The sequence below is a fragment of the Pinus tabuliformis genome, chromosome 1_1, assembly GCF_031772625.1.
Source record: "Pinus tabuliformis cultivar Carrire ecotype Pingquan chromosome 1_1, CPIR1, whole genome shotgun sequence".
In the NCBI taxonomy this organism is placed as follows: domain Eukaryota; kingdom Viridiplantae; phylum Streptophyta; class Pinopsida; order Pinales; family Pinaceae; genus Pinus; species Pinus tabuliformis.
Window position 1 is genome coordinate 572,907,942 of NC_142297.1, and position 19,744 is coordinate 572,927,685.

General features: G+C 34.9%; 1 pseudogene; it reads left to right on the top strand.

The window, feature by feature from the left end:
- Positions 1-708: 708 nt before the first annotated feature.
- Positions 709-1,716, top strand: LOC149214477 (cytochrome P450 750A1 pseudogene; annotated as a pseudogene).
- The last annotated feature ends 18,028 nt before the right edge of the window (positions 1,717-19,744 follow it).

A 19,744-nucleotide genomic window follows, 5' to 3' on the forward strand; every position in this document is an offset into this window, starting at 1 on the left:
AAATTAACCAAATAAAATATTTACATGCACATGCAATATAAACCATAAACTAAAAATAAATCATTAATATTTTATAATACTTTTAATTAAAATTAACCAACTTGATGAGGATAGTTAAAAATTAAACCACCCTGATCAGTAAGCCATGATTCCTCCGACCATATGATGGCTCCTTATCATCATTGAATTTATTTTATACAAAGGAATCATATTAAAATTGAAAGCACTCATTCCCAATGTGATGACAGCGTTTAGTCACGATTCAGTTGCGATGACTCCGTATTCTCGCTTAATATTTTATATATGAATCAGTTTGAAAGCACCCATTCCAATGTGATGACAGCGGATAGTCACCGAAATTCTATAGATAGATTAAACTGAAATTAAAAAAGCAACCATTCAGTTGCGATGACTCCGTATTTTCGCTTAATCACTTTGAAATATAAAAGTAACCGTCATGACTCTGTATCATCACCGAATTTTAAGTAAACACATGACAAATCGTCTGGTGGAGGGAGGAGAAGGTCGATTGCAACGTCCGTTTGCAAATGTTGACGAGAAGGGTTTCTCATGACATACGTTGACGAGACGCTGGCTTGTCATGACTGGTAGCTAATAAATAGGCTTCCAATGGCACACGCCTTCAACACATGTATATATTTTCGTGCGATCTGAAACAAGGCCACACGGTATTTTGGATAAGTAACAATGGTGAACGAAATAGGATCCGAGAGGCCCCTTCTGGAATGCCTTGAGTTTTATATGAAACTCGCTATTGCTCCAGTTGCGTTGGTGGGGGCATGGAGCTTCTTCGTCAAGGGAAGAAATAGGAAGCTGCCTCCGGGACCGTTCCCTTTGCCCATCATCGGAAATCTCCATCTGCTGGGACAGCTTCCACACCAAGCACTGGCCGCTCTTTCTCTCAAATTCGGGCCTCTTATATCGCTTCGCCTCGGCTCTGCTCTTACATTAGTAGTCTCTTCACCAGATGTGGCGAAGGAGTTTCTGAAGACACATGATCTGCTTTTTGCTAGCAGACCTCCATCCGCGGCTACTAATTATTTTTGGTATAATTGCACTGATATCGGTTTTGCTCCGTATGGGGCTTATGGGAGGCAAGTGCGTAAGGTGTGCGTTTTACAGTTGCTGAGCTCCAGACGCCTGGATTACTTCCGCTTTATAAGAGAAGAGGAGGTCTCTGCTATGATTCATTCTATTGCTCATTCAGATCATCCTGTAAACATTAGCAAAATCGTGTCAACGCTAATGACTGACGTAATGTGCAGGATGACCTTGGGTACAAAGTATTCTGACCAAGACTCTATTGGCGGTAAAGGAATCAATTCAGTGATCCAGGAAAGTTTTGTGCTAGGCGGTGCTTTTAATGTTGGCGATTATATACCACTCGTGGCCTGGATGGATCTACAAGGTCTCAACAGACGCTTCAAGGAAATACATCGAATACAAGACGAGTTGCTAGAGAAAGTAATAGAGGAACACGTTGCCCAGAATGACCCCAACGTCACGCGAGATGTGGTAGATGTTTTGCTTGCAGCTTCTGCAGATAAAGATATGGAGCCACAAATTACACGAGATAATATGAAGGCCATCCTCTATGTACGTAAAAATTGCACGTATTATGAATTGCAGTTTTTAAAGGTTAGAAAAGGTAATTACTTTAGTATGTTAGAGTGGGTTAAAATGAGGGATAATTAATTTTTAGTCAAGTTTTAGTTAAAGTTAAGTCTAGTCAAGTCATCTTTTGGGTAGGGTTGAATTTAGAATTTAGGGTATGCCTAATTTTAAGTAAATAGTTACTCAAAAAAAATTAAATAACTTTAATAATCAACTTTCACTAAAAGAAGAGTGTTTAAGTATAGTCAAGTTACAATAATTTCACTAAAAGAAGAGTGTTTAAGTATATATTTGATGGATATATTTTTTTAACCATAGCGTTGATGGATATTAAAGTAGTTCCTTTAGGGTTTGATTTAGTTCCACTTGGAGAAGATGAACCTTCCTATTGTTTGATCAATTCCCTTGATTGCATCTCTAATTCCAAAAATAATGGTCAAGCTTAAGCTTTCTAGGCATGTGAATCAAATTATGGTTGGAAACATGGTTTCACAATCACTATTTACCATGGTTGGAAATTTCCATATAATTTACCCATATTTAATGCATTCTAGTGGCATTTAGTGGCTCAACTCCATATGCATGCAAGGGTTCACAATCGTAGGGAATTATACTTTTATAGATAATATGAGAAATTGAAAAATAAACATTAGGGCCCACACTAGTTATGTCGCAAATATTTTGTAGCATTTGTATGATCCTATCAAGTAGATCACAAGAGTAAGGATTTAGTTCTTTGCTTCTAAATGGAAAAAGCATATGAAAGAATATGGTAATTATGAAAGGGAAAAACATATGAAGCAATATGATAATTACAAAGGAAAACTAGTTGTGTTACCTATCCACATACATGGTGTATTTTTTTTTTTTTTGGATCAAAGGAATCCTAAAATGTGTTTTTCCCTAAATAGAGCCCCAAGAGGTTTATTAGTGCACAAGAAAATAAATACAAAGCAAAGTAATGAAATGTAACATGAGATATTAACAATAAAATGCTAAGATAATTATGGAAACCATTGTAAAAAAATAAATATACACACTATACATACAAAGCTCATCCTTTCTCTTCCAACAAATCATTGCAAGACTTCAAACAAAAGTGATTGAAAACAATATTTGGAAAGGGGCCAAAGTGTAAAATAATGAAACTACATGAAATGTTCACTAGCAAGGAATTGAACATGAGTAGAGAACATAACAATCATTTTACCCAACCATTTAATCCAAGATAACTCCAAATAATACACATATATCTTGTCCCGATGATTAATCACATTGGATGGTTACAAATGTGTCGAAAAAACTCTTAGGATGCAATTTTCACAAAAAAATTTCTCATATTCATACATACACATTCTTTTTCTCTCTATACACATTTTTTTCAATATAAAAAATATACAACTTTAAATACTTAGATATACATTTTTCTTTTTCTTTTTATCTCTTTACACGTTTTTTTAAATATAAAAAATATACAACTTTAAATACTAAGATATACATTTTTTTCTTACTTTTAATTTAATTTTTTTAAGATGATATTAAGTTATATTACTTATTATATTATTTAAATATTTATTTGATTAAAAATAGAAATAAAAATATTTAACACATACAATATTATTTATAGATTAAAAACAAATTATTAGTATTTTATAATATTTATGATTAAAATTAATCAAATATAATTACTCTTCGTCATCAAACCATGGCTCTTCCAACCATAATTTATAGACTAAAAACAAATTATTAATATTTTATAATACTTATAATTAAAATTAACCAAATATAATTACTCCTCATCGTCGAACCATGAAATCATTAAAATATGATGGCTCCCTATGATCGTTGAATTTTATATGAAGAAATCAAAATTGAAAGTACCAATTCAATTTTATATAAAGAAATCATATTAAAATTTAAAGTACCCATTCATATGTGATGACACGTATAGTCACCGAGTTTATATATATATATATATATATATATATATTAAACTGAAATTAAAAATGTAACCATTCAGATGTCATGACTCCGTATGTGCGCCATAAGAAATTAATGTTTTGGTACTGAATCTATTTCCACTATAAAACATGATTCCAACATTATACTATCTGATTTTTTATTTTTATTTTTAAATAAAAAATATAGTAAATTCTTTGTGATCGATCAAAATTGAAGCTCTGTAAACACCTTACAACTGTAGTCATCCGCATGACAAAAGTCCGACTCTTTGGGGCACTTTTTTGGTTGAAAACAACAGTGGAAACTTTCCACTGTCGTGTAAACACCGTACAACTATAGTCATCCGTATGACAAAGGCCCCGACTCTTTACGGCACTTTTTGGTCACTATTATGGAAGATTGAATTTTTTGACTTGTTTCCATATCTTGAACTTGGAAGAGAAAGAGACTTATGCTTGACTAGTTATTCCTTTTTAACACCTTCAGATCCAACTAAGGGGAGCATGTTAGTGGAATATAAATTTTAAAGGTTAAATAGAGAGCCAAACATGGTTCTAAGTGAAGCACATTAATTTTTTTATTACATGATTTCTTTTTGACTTGCATTGATAACCTCTCAAGCTCATTTACCCTCAAGGTTTATTAAGTGAAAATATGACTAATGAGCCTAACCAAATACACATTCAAGTCATTTATTCTAGTTTCATTCACTTCGTTGGTTCTCTTCATTTACATGAGCTCAAAAAAGGCACATTATCCTAAGTTTTTATGCACTGTGATTACATATTCATCTTCACTCGAATTGATCCAATCCTTCCTTGCCACTACCATGTTGTCTTATTTTCCTTTACCATCCTCACTGATCTTATGTCGAATTGAATTATGGAACCAATTAATCCTCTACACTAATCCTCCCACTTAGTTTCACTACAAATTTTGAACTCTAATGTGACCATTCTAAATTGCTACCTCAAATTAAAACTCACACTAGAAAATCCTCCATCCGCTCTAATTTATCGTGTTAGATCACTTGATCCCTACATTATCCCACCCATGTGAATTGTAATCATGGAGGAGGGTGGATATATTGTCCTACATAGTAATTGACTCTATGTGTGGCTTGTCCCATTCATTAATTCCATAATTTGAAGCAGTGAAGATTCGTGCAATTTATAATGTGAATCAATTGGCATGCATGCCAATTACATACCATGACATTAATGATTGATATGAAATTGGGTTAACATGGCCCCAAGACATTTTCCTTAAATTTTTTTATTAAAATACCCAACCATTTGACCGATGAAAGTTATGAGACCAAATTTCTTCATGTGTAAACTTCTTTGAGAGTGCAAAATACAATGTGTAATTTTTCATTACTTAAGTAGTTCTTTTGAATGCTATATAGAGTACTTAACTTAAACTTGTAAGTAAAAAAAAATTGTTAGATTTCAAAAAAATATATATACCTAAAAAAGACCAAAGTGTAAAACACTCACACAACTTCAAATATTTTAACCATAAAAACCTTCTTTTATATATATATATATATATATATATATATATATATCTATATATATATAGTTTACATTAAAATATTTTACATAGTTGATTTTTTTGTTATTAATATATTTTGAAGTATACATAAATATTTGTTGGTATTAAGAATCACCAGAACTGGTCCAAGCCTCGCCGGGGAAGGAAGCGAATTTGGTCCAGGCCTCATCTGGGAAGGCAGTGGACCAGGACCCCAGCATACCTCAGCCCGAGGAAGCATCTTTGTCCTAGCAGATCGACATCAACTCTCACCCCCTCCCTTCTGAGGAGGAATTTGGAGGATTCGGATGGACACCGATCGTCGAAGAGGAACCGGAGTAGCAGGTCTCCCGCGCAGCTTCACCAGCCTCAGCGACTCTCAGGTTTTGACTCGGCGTTCGGTTTATATTATCAGTTTTTAATGTCTGTTAGTGTCAAGTTTTTTGAAGCCTCTGTGTGGGATAATGTTGTTGATTTTGTGTTGCCCTTGCGTGGGCTTTCTAGACTAATGGGGATTATATTAATGGAAGAACAAGGAACCCCGGCATGGAAGGTCGTAACTAGTTTGGGCACCTCTACGAAGGTAGCCACTTTTGATCTCAAACATACCAGAGTGCCAAGATCAGGCCTTTGAGGATGCATCTCTATGACTGTAATGTATCTTTGTTCTGTATATAATAGACTAGTATTTTAACGAGAAAAATAAAAATAAAAATTTGTTGGTATTAAAATATTTTATTGATAACCTACATTGAATATTTCTATTATATACATTATTAAATAATATTTTTAATATTTTTGTTTGCTTTTAATTACTTTACATGAAATTATGTTACATCATATGGAGATTTAACATATTCATTTGTTTTAATTGAGCATGGACATACTTACACATTTCCTGTACCAGGTTGTAGAATGAGTCTCTCCTGTCAATGGATTCAATTTTATTTGCATTGTTTACACAATAAGGATTCAAATTTATTCGATACCAATAAGACCAAAATAATGATTTTCTCTAATAAAAGGAAGGTTTCTCTAATAAGTTTACACTATAAGGATTCAACTTCATTAGATACCAATAAGACCAAAATAATGATTTTCTCTAATCAAAGGAAGATTTCTCTAATAAAAGAAAGCAGCGCCAACATACATTCTTCTTTGAGGGTAACATTCTTGAAGAAGTAAAGGAGTGCAAGTACTTCGGGACTGATTTCAACAAGTTTAACTGGGATCACTACAAAAAGAAGAGGATTTTAGGAGGGTGGAAAACATTATATGCTCTCCAAAATAGATATAGAGAGGCATTGTTATGGGATTGAAAAACAATCAAAGTGCTTATTTGGACTCAATTTTTCCAGTGATGTTATATGGGTGTGAATTACGGGCTAGCGGTATCCCAATCTCAAACAAAATGGAAACAAACTAAGAAGATCCAAAAATGTTTGATCATGAGCAAATTCAAAATAAAAAAATTTCATTCCTTACTAGATAATGTTGAATGAAACATGAGCACCTCCCATCGAAACAAAAAAGGATTGAGCAAACGGGAGTAGGTAGATGGCTTAAAACTATCTTCAATGAAGGCATGAGTGAAAAAAAAAAAATCATGGATGAGACAAAACAAAAAATGGATGCAAAAACTGAATATTAACTCAACGTATGTCCCACAAATAGCAAGGAGTTAAATGATTTGGATATGGAGAAGATTTGTAAGCATATATGGGGAAATGAGTTGGGTAGAAAGAAGAAGTACTATGTTGAGGAATTGAACACCACTTGTGATCTGCAACAAAAAAATACATTGGAGCTGGCATTATGTGGAAAGAACAAGTTCTTATTACTCAATTAAGAACTAACTCACATCGACTTCGGTGTGAAAGGAGATGATGGAAAATACCTAAAGAAGCAAGAACAATTGTGTACCTTGGAAAATACCTAAAGAAGCAAGAACAATTGTGTACCTTTTACACTTCTGGAACAATGGAATCAAAAGAACATTTGATTTTGGAATATGATGCTCTAAAATACACGAGCAACACTTATACCAATTTGTTAGCATCTATTTCTTGACATTGTCTTTTAAGTTAGAAAACTATTAGAAAATTAAGCTAGCTCAATTAATTTGACTATAAACTAAATTACAGAAAGCAAAAATTAAAAATATTAATGCTTCCATAAACTATTTTTAATCTTATAAATATTAAAATATCATTATAAATGTATTTTTCCAATTATAGAAAAATTTAAAGTTAATTATAATCCTACACAATATAATTAAGAAATATCTAATAATTTTATATATACTCTCCATATTTGCTTTTCTGAACCACCACGTGGAGACAGTTTCTCGTTGTTTCAAATTAAAAACAAAAATAGTCACCATTTGAGTTTATTTTTTATTAATATTAGTCAAACTTCACCATAATTGAGAAAAGAAAATAATTTGATTTAATTGGGTTTTCAAATATTTTTTTCCCTAAAGTGAGTTTTAGAAAATGGTTTAAAATTGCTTATATTGAATCTTTGAGGGGTTTTCAAATAAATTTTTGCTCGGTGAGTTTTAGAATATGATTTAAAAATGCTTTGAGAGATAGTCTTCATAGTTTAAAATATTCATAGTTTAAAATATTGAAGTATTTGATTGAAGTGAAAATCTATTCTTTTCAGCGTTCCTCATCAAATTATTAAAATATTTCATTGTTGTTAATAAATAAAATAATTAAAGTCTTACTATTGATATTTTGAATTGGTCATTAATAAAGTTAAATGTCATTATAATCGAGTAATAACAATTATATTTATACATTTTCAATCAAGAAATCGCAATTATCTTCATATATTCTCAATAGACTTTGTCATGTGAGAAGAGGGCAGCGACATAGCTTGCCCTGTAAGTCATCGACATACAATGGAATGAAGGTTCATTTGGCCTTCACTTATAAGAAAAATAATTCTGTTAACTAACTATCATCAACTTCGACGCCGCTTATATGTATTTGTCCTCTGCGAGACCAAACTTGTAACGCCCTGCGGTTGATAGGCAACCGGGCATGTGCTCCACCTGCTCCGTGAATTGACTAAGGCATGAAATAAGAACAACGAGCGACCAAAGGTGTGGCATGTTATTATGTGTGGAAAAATTGGTGTTCGGAGGTTTATAGGACGAGTTGGGGGAGCTCGTCCACGAGCCGACCAAGAGGCGTAAGGCGAACAAGAGATGGATTGGGGGGCAGTCCCACGCCATGGGCAGGCCGACCTACCAAAGACACACATTGTTTGATGAACGTGCACGGTTGGAGGTTTAGTTGGAGTGTCAACCAGGGCGTAGCGCTACACGAAGGTAGCATATATATGCGCGGAGGAGTTTGGCATTTCAACATCGAACATCACTCTTTGGTCTTCAACATAAGGGTGCAAGTAAGGGATAACCGCAGCAAAAAGGCGCGAGTCATGTGCCTGATTGCCGGGCACGGTAGTAGAACTTGGCACAGAGGTTGAAGGCACGAGTGGTGGGCATGTTAGGGCTCCCACCCACAAAAGGGTGTTGGCAAGTTTTGGGATGTGTCGGGCGTGGGTCGTGCACGGGCGCGCCCGCTTGTTCGGGCAAAGAAAAATTGTTTTGTGTTGTATTTTGGTTAAGTCGTGGTGAGACCACCATGCGCTCTTGCACGGGCGGGCGCCCGACTTGGGTGTAAACGCCGGTGGAGCCAAGCTCCTGGTCACTTGTAAAAAGTATTCATATATAATAAAAGAATTCTCTTTGCATATGATGTGTTTATGCTACTGTTCTAAGATGTTCTTATATTAATGGTTTCCGCACATTAATATGATAATTCATGTTTAATGATGAATGTTAAGGCGTAGTTCGCAAAGTAAGTTAACAATGAAAGATGTTGGTTACTTAGGCGGTGCCGCACCCGGCCAATTTAATGAAAAAGGAATTGGGGGCGTGATAGGTGGTATCAGAGCAGGTTCACAGGTGGTGAAGTCGTTGCTTGATGATAAACGCAGAGAACCGACATGTACACGGGGAAAAGTTATGGAGAAAACATGGATGAACAGTCTGGGTTTCGTGGACTTGATGGTTCATGGCAAGACCATTCAAGCTCTAGTGAACACGAGGGCCACTCATAACTTCATGATGAAATGGTTAGCAAAAGATATTGGACTAATGATCTTCCCCTCGAATGTGGAAGTCAAGGCAGTGAACTCTAGAGCTAAAGTGGAGGGTTTGGCACACGAAGTGCCTGTGCAGATAAAAGACTAGAAGGGTCAGTTGGACTTCACAATGATGGAGATGAACGACTTTGATATGATACTCAGATAGGATTTCTTGAAGGGAAACACAGATATTTTTGTCCCCTTGTGTGATGAGATGGTGTTGGTTGGAAAATCACAAACTTTGACTTTGCCCACTCATAGGCAAAGGAGGGAAGTCAAGGTGCAGCATGTTTTTGCACTAAGTTTTGAGAAGGCTATGAAGGAGTCAGATATGGAGACATATGCGGTGATGCTCAAGGGAGTCGAAGGTGATGGAGTGGGGACGCCTGTTCTAGCCGCAATTTCTGAGGTGCTGACCAAATATGCGGATTTGATGCCTGATGAGCTACCAAAGAAGCTTCCACCAAGGCGTGCAGTGGACCATAGCATTGAGCTAAAGCTAGGAAAGCAACCCCTGGCTAAGGCGCCTTATCGATTGTCAGGACCTAAGGTTGAGGAATTGAAACAACAGCTAAAGGAGTTAGCTGATGTAGGTTTCATTAGACCTTCGAGGTCCCCTTAAAGAGCTCTGGTGTTGTTCCAGCGGAAGAAGGATTCGAATGAGCTACGGATGTGCTATGATTACCATGCATTGAACAAGAAAACGGTAAGGAACAGGTGTCCTTTGTCATTGGCTACTGATTGCTTTAACAAGCTTGCGAAAGCCTGAGTGTTTTCCAAGCTGGACTTGAGGTATGGGTATTATCAGGTGCGTATAGCTGAAGGAGATGAGAAGAAGATTGCGATAGTAACAAGGTATGGTAGCTTTGAGTTCCTTGTTATGCCATTCGAGTTTTGCAATGCTCCTACTACGTTTTGCACTTTGATGAATGATGTCCTATGACCATACTTGGATTCATTCATAGTAGTGTACTTGGATGATATAGTGGTGTATAGTGACAACATGGAGGATCATGAGAAGCACTTGGTGATGGTGTTCGAGGCACTGAGGGAAAATCAATTGTCCTTAAAGAAGTCTAAGTGTGTGTTCACTTAGACCGAGATTCCGTTCCTTGGGCATATTGTTGGTCAAGGGTACATACGGATGGAGACGAGCAGAGTGAAGGTGATTGAGGACTGGGTTGAACCGAAGAATGTCCATGAGATGAGGGTGTTCTTGGGCATGACCAACTACCAACGGAAGTTTGTAGAGGGGTACTCCAAGGTAATATCGGCATTGACAGACCTGTTGAAGAAAGACAAGAGGTGGCATTGGACTGATAAATGTCAGAAGGCATTTGATGACTTGAAGAAGAGGATGGTTACAACACTAATACTGAAGTTGCCTGACTTCAAGAGACCATTTGAGGTACATATTGATGCTTCGAATTTTGCCATAGGAGGGGTTCTTATGCAGGATGGGCATCCTGTGGCGTATGAGAGTCGGAATTTGCAGGATAGAGAACGAAGGTATCTAGTTCATGAGAAGGAGATGACTCTAATCATTCACTGTCTTCATGTGTGGAGGCATTGCTTGATTGGGAAGCCATTTGTTGTCAAGCCTGACAACATTGTAGCAAGTTATTTTGCATCACAACTGAAGCTTTCTGCGAAGCAAGCTCGTTGGCAGGACTTCTTGGTAGAGTTCGACATGACTATCGAGTATAGACTCGGAAGGCATAATGTGGTATTAGATGCCCTTAGTAGGAAGGGACAACTTGCAACATTAGAAGGAGAAGACCGGGCAGCAAGGAGTAGGAGTCGAATTTAGATGTCAGAAGAGATGTATAATAAACTCAAGGAAAGTGTTGAAATCAATACTTTGGTGCAGAATATAGTGAAGCAGATAAAGGAGGGGAAGACATGACAGTTATTTCTACGGGACAGGTTCTTGTTCTTTGGAAACCGAGTCTATGTTGCAAAGTCATCTGGACTCAGGAGGCACCTTTTGAAGGAGTGCCACGACTCACCATGATCTGGCCACCCAGGGCAACGTCGTTATTTGGCATTGTTGGAGAGAGGATTATTTTGGGAGAAGATGCGAATGGATGTGGAGGAGTATGTACATACGTGCATCAATTTTCAGCAGGACAAATCGGATACTGAGAGACAAGGAGGATTGTTGCAACCTTTACCAATTCCTTAGAGGCCATGGATGAGTGTCTTGATGGAATTTATCACTCAGTTACCATAGGTTCAGGGGTATAATGTGATCATGGTCGTGGTTGATCATTTTTCCAAATATGTTGTCTTTGTTCCAACAAAGATGCCTTGTGGAGCCGAGCGGACTGCGGAGTTGTTCTTTAAGAACATAGTGAAGTATTGGGGGATGCCATTGAGCATTGTGTCGGATAGAGATCCACATTTTACAGGCAGATTTTGGACCACATTGTTCAAGTTATTCAGGACAACACTATTGATGAGTTCGAGTTACCATCCGCAAACAGATGGACAGACCGAGAGGATCAACGCATTGCTGGAGGATTACTTGAGACATTATGTGATGGCTGATCAGAATAATTGGCCTAAACTCTTGGATATTGCTCAGTTCAGTTACAATATTCAAAAGAGTTCTGCGACAGGGTATAGTCCATTTGAATTGGTGAATGGGCAAATGCCAGTTGCACCACATACCGTAGTGACAGGAGGTTTTTTTAGGAGTCCTCATGCGAAGAAGTTCATGAAGGCTTGGGATGAGACCTTGGAGTTAGCACGGTTGCGCTTGCACAAAGCTGCAAGGAGAATGAAGAAATGGGCTGATCGAGGAAGACGGGATGTGCACTTCAGTGTGAGAGATATGGTGTTTCTCAGGATTACCGAGGAGCAGTTTCAGCCAGCTAAGGGGACTGCGAGAAAACTGACACGGAAGTATGAGGGACCATTCCAAGTGAAGAAGAGAGTGGGGGAAGTTTCTGTCACACGGAATGAGTTGTTCTTGAGGACAAGACCAACCTCCCTTGTATTTAATGATATCTAGCGACAAGCAAACCAACCAAATTATATCTTTCTCTAAATATGAAACTTATATATAAAGGCAAACAAGTGTTTTAGGCCTACCTTGGGTCCAATGCAAGCTTGTAGAAGCCACGCTCCTTTGATACAAATGAGCTCCTTTATGTAGAATCTGTAGACATAAACAAGCACACACATTAAATAGCACCTGAAAAGCCAATATAATAAAGCATATTCATCATAATGATCAAGGAATTTATGAAACAAACCACATAAAACAATTTGTTGAGGAAAATGAATTTGATTGTATTAACTTAAATCAAAGAACAACTTTACAACCTATGCCTTGATGCTATACAAGCTCCTCCCAGGGTCCAGCAAGAAGTCTCCTCTACTTTGACAAGTTTCACTCTCTTCCCAATGAAGCCAAAAGTTATGTAATCTCTCCTCTTAAGCTTAACTAGGAAGTCTCAATTCCACCAGAATTTACCCTTATGTTATTGGGCGGCATGACCAATAACCCCATGATTTCTTCCCAGAAAGTCATTCAATTCTGACATGGCCCATAAACATTTACCAACCTAACTTCCATACCCAATTCTTCAAAGACCACATTAGCCTCAATCAATCCTTCTCTTCCCCACACATTTAAGATATTAATCATTCTACATTTGATGCTTATGGCAATTCCCCCAGATCTTCATGTAGCATAAAGTGCATAAAAGGACCATCCCTTCACTACAGACTCCAAAAAAGAAACTACATCCAAACTATTCCCAAATGTTTCCTGTAAAAATATGACATCCAACCTTTCAAAAACAATAAGATTCCTGAGGGCTATTTTTTTGGTGGGGCTAGCCATCCCCTACAATTAGAAGATAACCACTTCATCGAAAGATGATGTTGGGGGCACATTTTTCTCTAAGAACCTCATTTATAGATAATTGTCTTCCCTCTACGATATTCATACTCACTTTATGAATATCTTTCAAGATATAGGATTATTGACCTCTAGGAAATTTAGTACATTTAGGAGGTGATGAAGGACCTATTCCCCCACTCACACCCCCCGACACAACAAATTTTTGGATAATGATCTCAGATTTTATTTTTGACTTGCATAGGATTTTGACGAATCTTCCGATAAAGGAGCACCGCATAGGATTTTGACGAATCTTCCGATAAAGGAGCACCCACATCAAGGGCCACAAAGGGTATGACAGGGAAAGGTGTTAGGAAACATACAGGGAAATATGAAATAAGGAAAGTAACAAAATTAAAATTGCACCATGATCGAACCACCCCATGATTAATAACAGGACCAGATATTATAGAGAAAATACAAGGATTCACTAAATTTATTAGATTAGTAGATGGAAGTGAGATAGTGGTATTAGGGAGGGGCACAGATTGAGATGCCCTTTCACAAGTGACCATTGGAGCCGAAATATGATGATCAATTCCACATTGTCCATCAGGCCTACCAACCACCTTATTCCTCTAAACCAAAGCTTTATTTAGGTGTAGGTGCCGATGCACCATTATCTTCTTTGACCAATTGTTCATCATCATCTTCCATGGGCTCTGCTCTGCCAAGTTCTTCTTTGGAAACCATGGGACACTCATTATAAATGTGTCCCACTTCATGACACCACCTACACCTAAACGACACTCCCTCATAATCCAATTTCTGCAATCTGGTATGACCTCGACATTGAAGCATCAAGATTTCAACTAAACCCTCCTTCGTGTCAAGATGAACTAGAATTCGGGTGAAATCCATTTTTCCGGTAACCTGAAAAGTCATTATAATCCTTAAAAACCCCCAAATCATCCCTAATCCTTTTGAATTCATCATCTTTCAAAAAATGAAGAGGTAAACTAGGCAACCTAACCCATATCGGATCCGTCCCTAATTTCTCTTTCTCATGATCGAAGAGAGGATACCATCTTTCCAACATGATGGGTGCCAATTCAATGTGCTAGAATTTGGACAAGACCCAAGATGTGTTTTTGTCCCTATTGAAGTGAACGAAAAACCAACCCCTGGTCATCGTAACGAGACACGATAGAGCATCTAAAACCTAGCCCCAAACTTCCATAACCCACTTTTTTAGGCAAGCTAATGTATAGTTCTACCCCTTGACTATCCCCACCAGTACTTGATCTATTGTATCCATTACTTAATCCATCTTAATACCTTCTCTAATAAATAATAGGCACCTTCACGTTTTTACCTTATTATACTTTGATTTTTTCTCCTTTTAATTATGGAAACCCTCATCCACCGACTCCAGGGGACGGTTAGGGTTTCCTTCAAATTCACTAACCCTAATCTCCTCCCAAAATGTTGAAGGAACACCTGGAGAGATTCCAGCAAAAAATTTAGAGGTCGGAGCCGAAGCTATACCCCCATGGGTTTTCTTAGACTCCTCCAGATTTCTACCATTATGTTCCACACCGCACCTCGAATTATGACTCCTATATTGCAAATTTATATTTGTATATAAGTCAAGACCTAAAATATTCTTGGTTATCTCCACTTCTTCAATCCACTTAGGGTCCTCTATTACCAGTCCAAAAGATAAACTAGGGTTTAAACATTGTTCAAGGAAGCAGTGTATTGTTGGGGAAGGTATCGTGTTCTCATCTGGGAGCAGTTGCACATAATCCCAAATTTGTTGCTCCAAACCCCCATAATGATGAAACCCTAGAGAGCTTTTCCCTTCGGATGACAAAATTTATTCTATAAAATCATGAGAAGAGGAATCACTAAAAAATTCCACGTAGATGACATTGGGGAGAAAACCTTCAACTCTAATGATGATCCAGGCGGATGTTGGTGGCCACACACCTATTCCACTTGGACCCCCACTACTGTCTCTTTCAATATTTTAGTTTCCTTAATTATAGCACAATTTACTCTTTTTGGAAGTTTTTTGGGTCCTCAACTTCGAGAGCCGTTTTTTAGGCCCTATACAACGTTTTTTAGGAAAACTGGGGAAAATATTGAAAATAGTCTAATCTGTGCCACTCGAAATTTGTATTCCTCTGATAGATATTTCTAACGAGGTATTGTGTGTGTCAAATGGAGATCGTGTGCCAAAGTTACGACCCTAGGAAGTTGATGTATCAATTTACCGAAACGGGGCCCATAGCTTTTGAGCTTCATCTCCTAGGGTTAGGTTTTTGAATCTTTGGGGTTTTCCATTGTTTCTCAATAATAAATATCCTTCGAGCCTCATTATAACATAGTTAAGAGACATGTAGCTGCCACATCTATTCTCAGAGATAAGATACCATCGTCCAAGCTAGCCTTATTTCCATTCTATTTGTAAGCATATTTTAGTATTTGATATTAATGAAATGAAGTGTTATTTCTACTACATCTCTATATTTATGGTTATATATGTAATTTGTTGCATTCCTGTTTAAGTTCGTATTAGTGGTACCAAAGTGGTCTTCTCTTTCTATGTTTTTCTTTGCATGTCCCCAACGAGGTCGAGATATAAGGAGTCAAGGCTCGAACTGGTCAATCCTTTCCTAGACTAGTCTCAAAAATCTTGACAACCTCTCATGGCGAAAGAGAAGAAAGATGAGGGGGTAGGAGATCCTTTCAAAATCTTGCTTGAAGAGGCCCTCGAGCGACATACGAATGTGATGATAGATAACTTTGCTCAAATATTTCAGCAACTACCTGAGGGTGCCGCCTCTCCTTCCAGTGGCTAATCTGGAAGTGCCACACCCTTTAAGGTACAAGTTAACTTTGAAATACCCCTATTTGAGGGTCAGATAGATGCAGACACCATATATAAATGGTTAAATATGCTAGAAGGATAGTTTTCTGTTCGTGATTTTTCCAGCCGGAAAAATATTACTTTTGCACTTCTCAAAGTCATCCCCCACTTCAATGAATAGTGGGAAACCTATTGTGAGAAGAAGGATGAAAGTATACCATCATTATTTTTAGCTGCACCCACTTGGAACTTGTTCCGGGATGCCTTCAAAGAGCAGTACTACCCTGTCGGAAGCTATGAGGATAAATACATAAAGTGGACCACATTGCGGTAGGGAAGGGACCAATGTTTTTCATACCTTTCGCACGAAGTTGGGTATCAAGGATTATGAGAAACATTTGGTACTCAAGTTATAATGGTATGGATAATGTTTTGTTGCTAAGAGTTAGTGCATTGAAGAAGTTTTGAAACTATAGAGTTGTTGCCATGGACTGTATTGTAGAATATGTTGAGGATTTTACTTTTTCGAGTTTATGTTGTAGGGATGTGTGCATGCCAATCACAAGAGGACCAAATTTTGGCTAATAATTATCGATGAAGGTTTTTCTAATGAAAGAGTGATATTATGAAGTTACTATTCTGTTTCTGATTAAAGAAGAAATTTTCTAAAGGATTTTTCTATTATTTCAAAGTTATGCTAAAAGGAGTGGATCCAGTTTGAAAATGGATGAAATAGTGGTCCACATTAATTTTGGTGGTTGGTGCCTCTAGCTAGTTGGTGCTAGAAAACCAATATGAGGGAGTAGGTGCTCCATGCTAGTGGGTGCTAATGAAACTATGCAAGGGAGTGGGTGCTTCCTACTGGTGGGTGCCAACGAAACTTTGTAAGGGAGTGGGTGCTTCCTGCCAGTGCATGCCAACACTAATTTGCAAGGAAATGGGTGCTTCCTACTAGTGAGTGTTAGTAAACATATGTAAAGAAAAAATTAAGTAGAGAAGAAGAATAAGAATGGTGGTTTTATCCCTTTATGGATTTCCACCTTAAAAATCTTTGTGCCTTATGTGTTTCTCATATGATTTGTCTATCGATTCTTGATGTATTTATGTCATGCATAATATTTTTGATAATTTAATAAGTATTATTTCTCAAAAAAATATTAAAATTTAATCAGTAATCAAAATATCTTTACACTGATCCACCTCTCACCATATAAACAATATTTATACAAATAAATAAATAAATAAATTATATATATATATATATATATATATATATATATATATATATATATATATATATATATATATATTACAAAATAATTTTAAAATATATTAAAAAAATACATGGTAGAGAAATATATTTTATAAAGTAATAACTTAACATATATAGAATTTTTTCAATATCATAAAAGGCAATTAAAACATGGAAAATTATATAAAAATAACTTTAAAAATTAATTTTAAAATATGCAATGAAAAATGAGTTTTCTTTATTTGAAGTACATTCAAAAACAAGTAAAATGTCCCTAAAGATATAGGAAATATTATTTATAATTTATTTATTTATTTATTTTAATTTACAAGTTAATGTTTATATATATATGAAAAAAAAGAAATATATGATTGAATAAATTTTAGTAGAAACATTGAAATGCAAATAAAAAATAAAATTAAGATTGATTTATTTTGGTTTTTGAAATCACTAATATTATGAAATTATTTAATATAATTATATAAAATTAACTTATTTGTTAGCGATTATTTTTATTTAATTGAATAGAAAAGAAAAACATTGCACCAAGCATATATCAAAATATAGATTGAATTTTAAGTTAGGTTTAAAATTATAAGATAAAATTTATTGGAAATATTAAAATGCATATTAAAAAAATAAAAGTAAGATTAATTAAATTTTGTTTTTGGAATTATTAATATTATGGAATTATTTAATATAATCATATAACATTAACTTATTTGCTAATCATTAAAGAAAATAGAAACAATACATTAAATATACAACAATACATGAGAACAAACAAAATATATGAATTAAAATTTAAATTATGTTTAAAATTAAAAGATAAAATTCACTAGAAATATTGCATACATAAAAAAATAAAAAAAGTAAAAAATTAAAAATTAAAATAAAATATTTTGTTTTTGAAATTATTGAATTATTTAATATAATCATATAAGATTAACAAATATTAACAAATAATATTAACTTATTTGTTAGTTATTATTTTTTATAATTGAATAGAAAGTAAAAACACCGCATTAAACATACAACAATGCAAGAGAACAAACAAAATATGTGATTGAAATTTAAATTAAGTTTAAAATTAAAAGATAAAATTCACTAGAAATATTATATATAAAAAATAAAATTAAAATTAATTCAATTTTGTTTTTAAAATTATCAATATTATAAAATTATTTAATATAATCTTATATGATTAACTTATTTGTTAATCATTATTTTTATATAATTAAACATAAAAAAGAGAAGACAACATCAAATATATATATTAATAATTTAGTTTTCAGTTTTTTTATATATTACTTCACCAATAGCGATGTTATTTAAAACACTAAGATAGAATGGAATTATATATATATATATATATATATATATATATATAATCTCAAAACGAAGGTTTTCAAAATGTCATTTAACAATTTTCGTTTGGATACATTATATTACTCATTTCTAAGATAGAATGGAATTTTATATATATATATATATATATATAATCTCAAAACGAAGGTTTTCAAAATGTCATTTAACAATTTTCGTTTGGATACATTATATTACTCCTTTCTAATTTAAAAGCCAACATTCCAATTGCATAGTGATGGTAATTAATATTGTCAATAATAAAAATATACTATGGTAATTAATATTGTCCATAATAAAAATATAAAAATATATTTCCCAACTGTTATAGTAATTTCATACCATTGGATTTTCTATGAAATAGCATTCTTTTTTTCCTGAACTATCTTATCAATAAGTATAGAAGATTTTTCAAATATTATAATAATTTTATGCTATTTTTTTCAACGAAAAACCCTTTCTTTTGTGCTGAAATTTTTTATCTAATTGGATTTTAAGTTTGGCATAACACTTTCCTTTCTCAAGTAGCTTCAAATTAAAATAGCAATTAAAACAAATTTCACACAGAGCAACAAATTTTAAATAATGTAGCTTGTGAAATCCCATAATCAATACCACACTAGCCTTTATCTAGCATTATCATTAAAACAAAATCACAATGGCATCATCAAGGGTTTATAAAATACAATTAGTTAGCATAAAGATCTACTTATAACATTGGAAAATCAAAATGTAGAGACTTGCCATTTGTTCGTTATTAGGGGCATCTCGAAAATGTCCGGGTCGAAATATGAATTTCAAATTGAGTCACAAATTAATGGATGCTGCTAGAGGGAATGGCAATGCTATACGCAAAAAGGAAGAGACTCATAGAATGGCAGAAGCCAATAAAGCTTTTGCACATTAAATTTGTTTTTTCCTCAATCTTTATGACAAAAAATAAATGCCTTTAAATTATAGTAAAACTTCATATGAATTAAATGGTTGGTAAATGTTGATAGACATCAATGCTAGAGGGAATGGCAATGCTATACGCAAAAAGGAAGAGACTCATAGAATGGCAGAAGCCAATAGAACTTTTGCACATTAAATTTGTTTTTTCCTC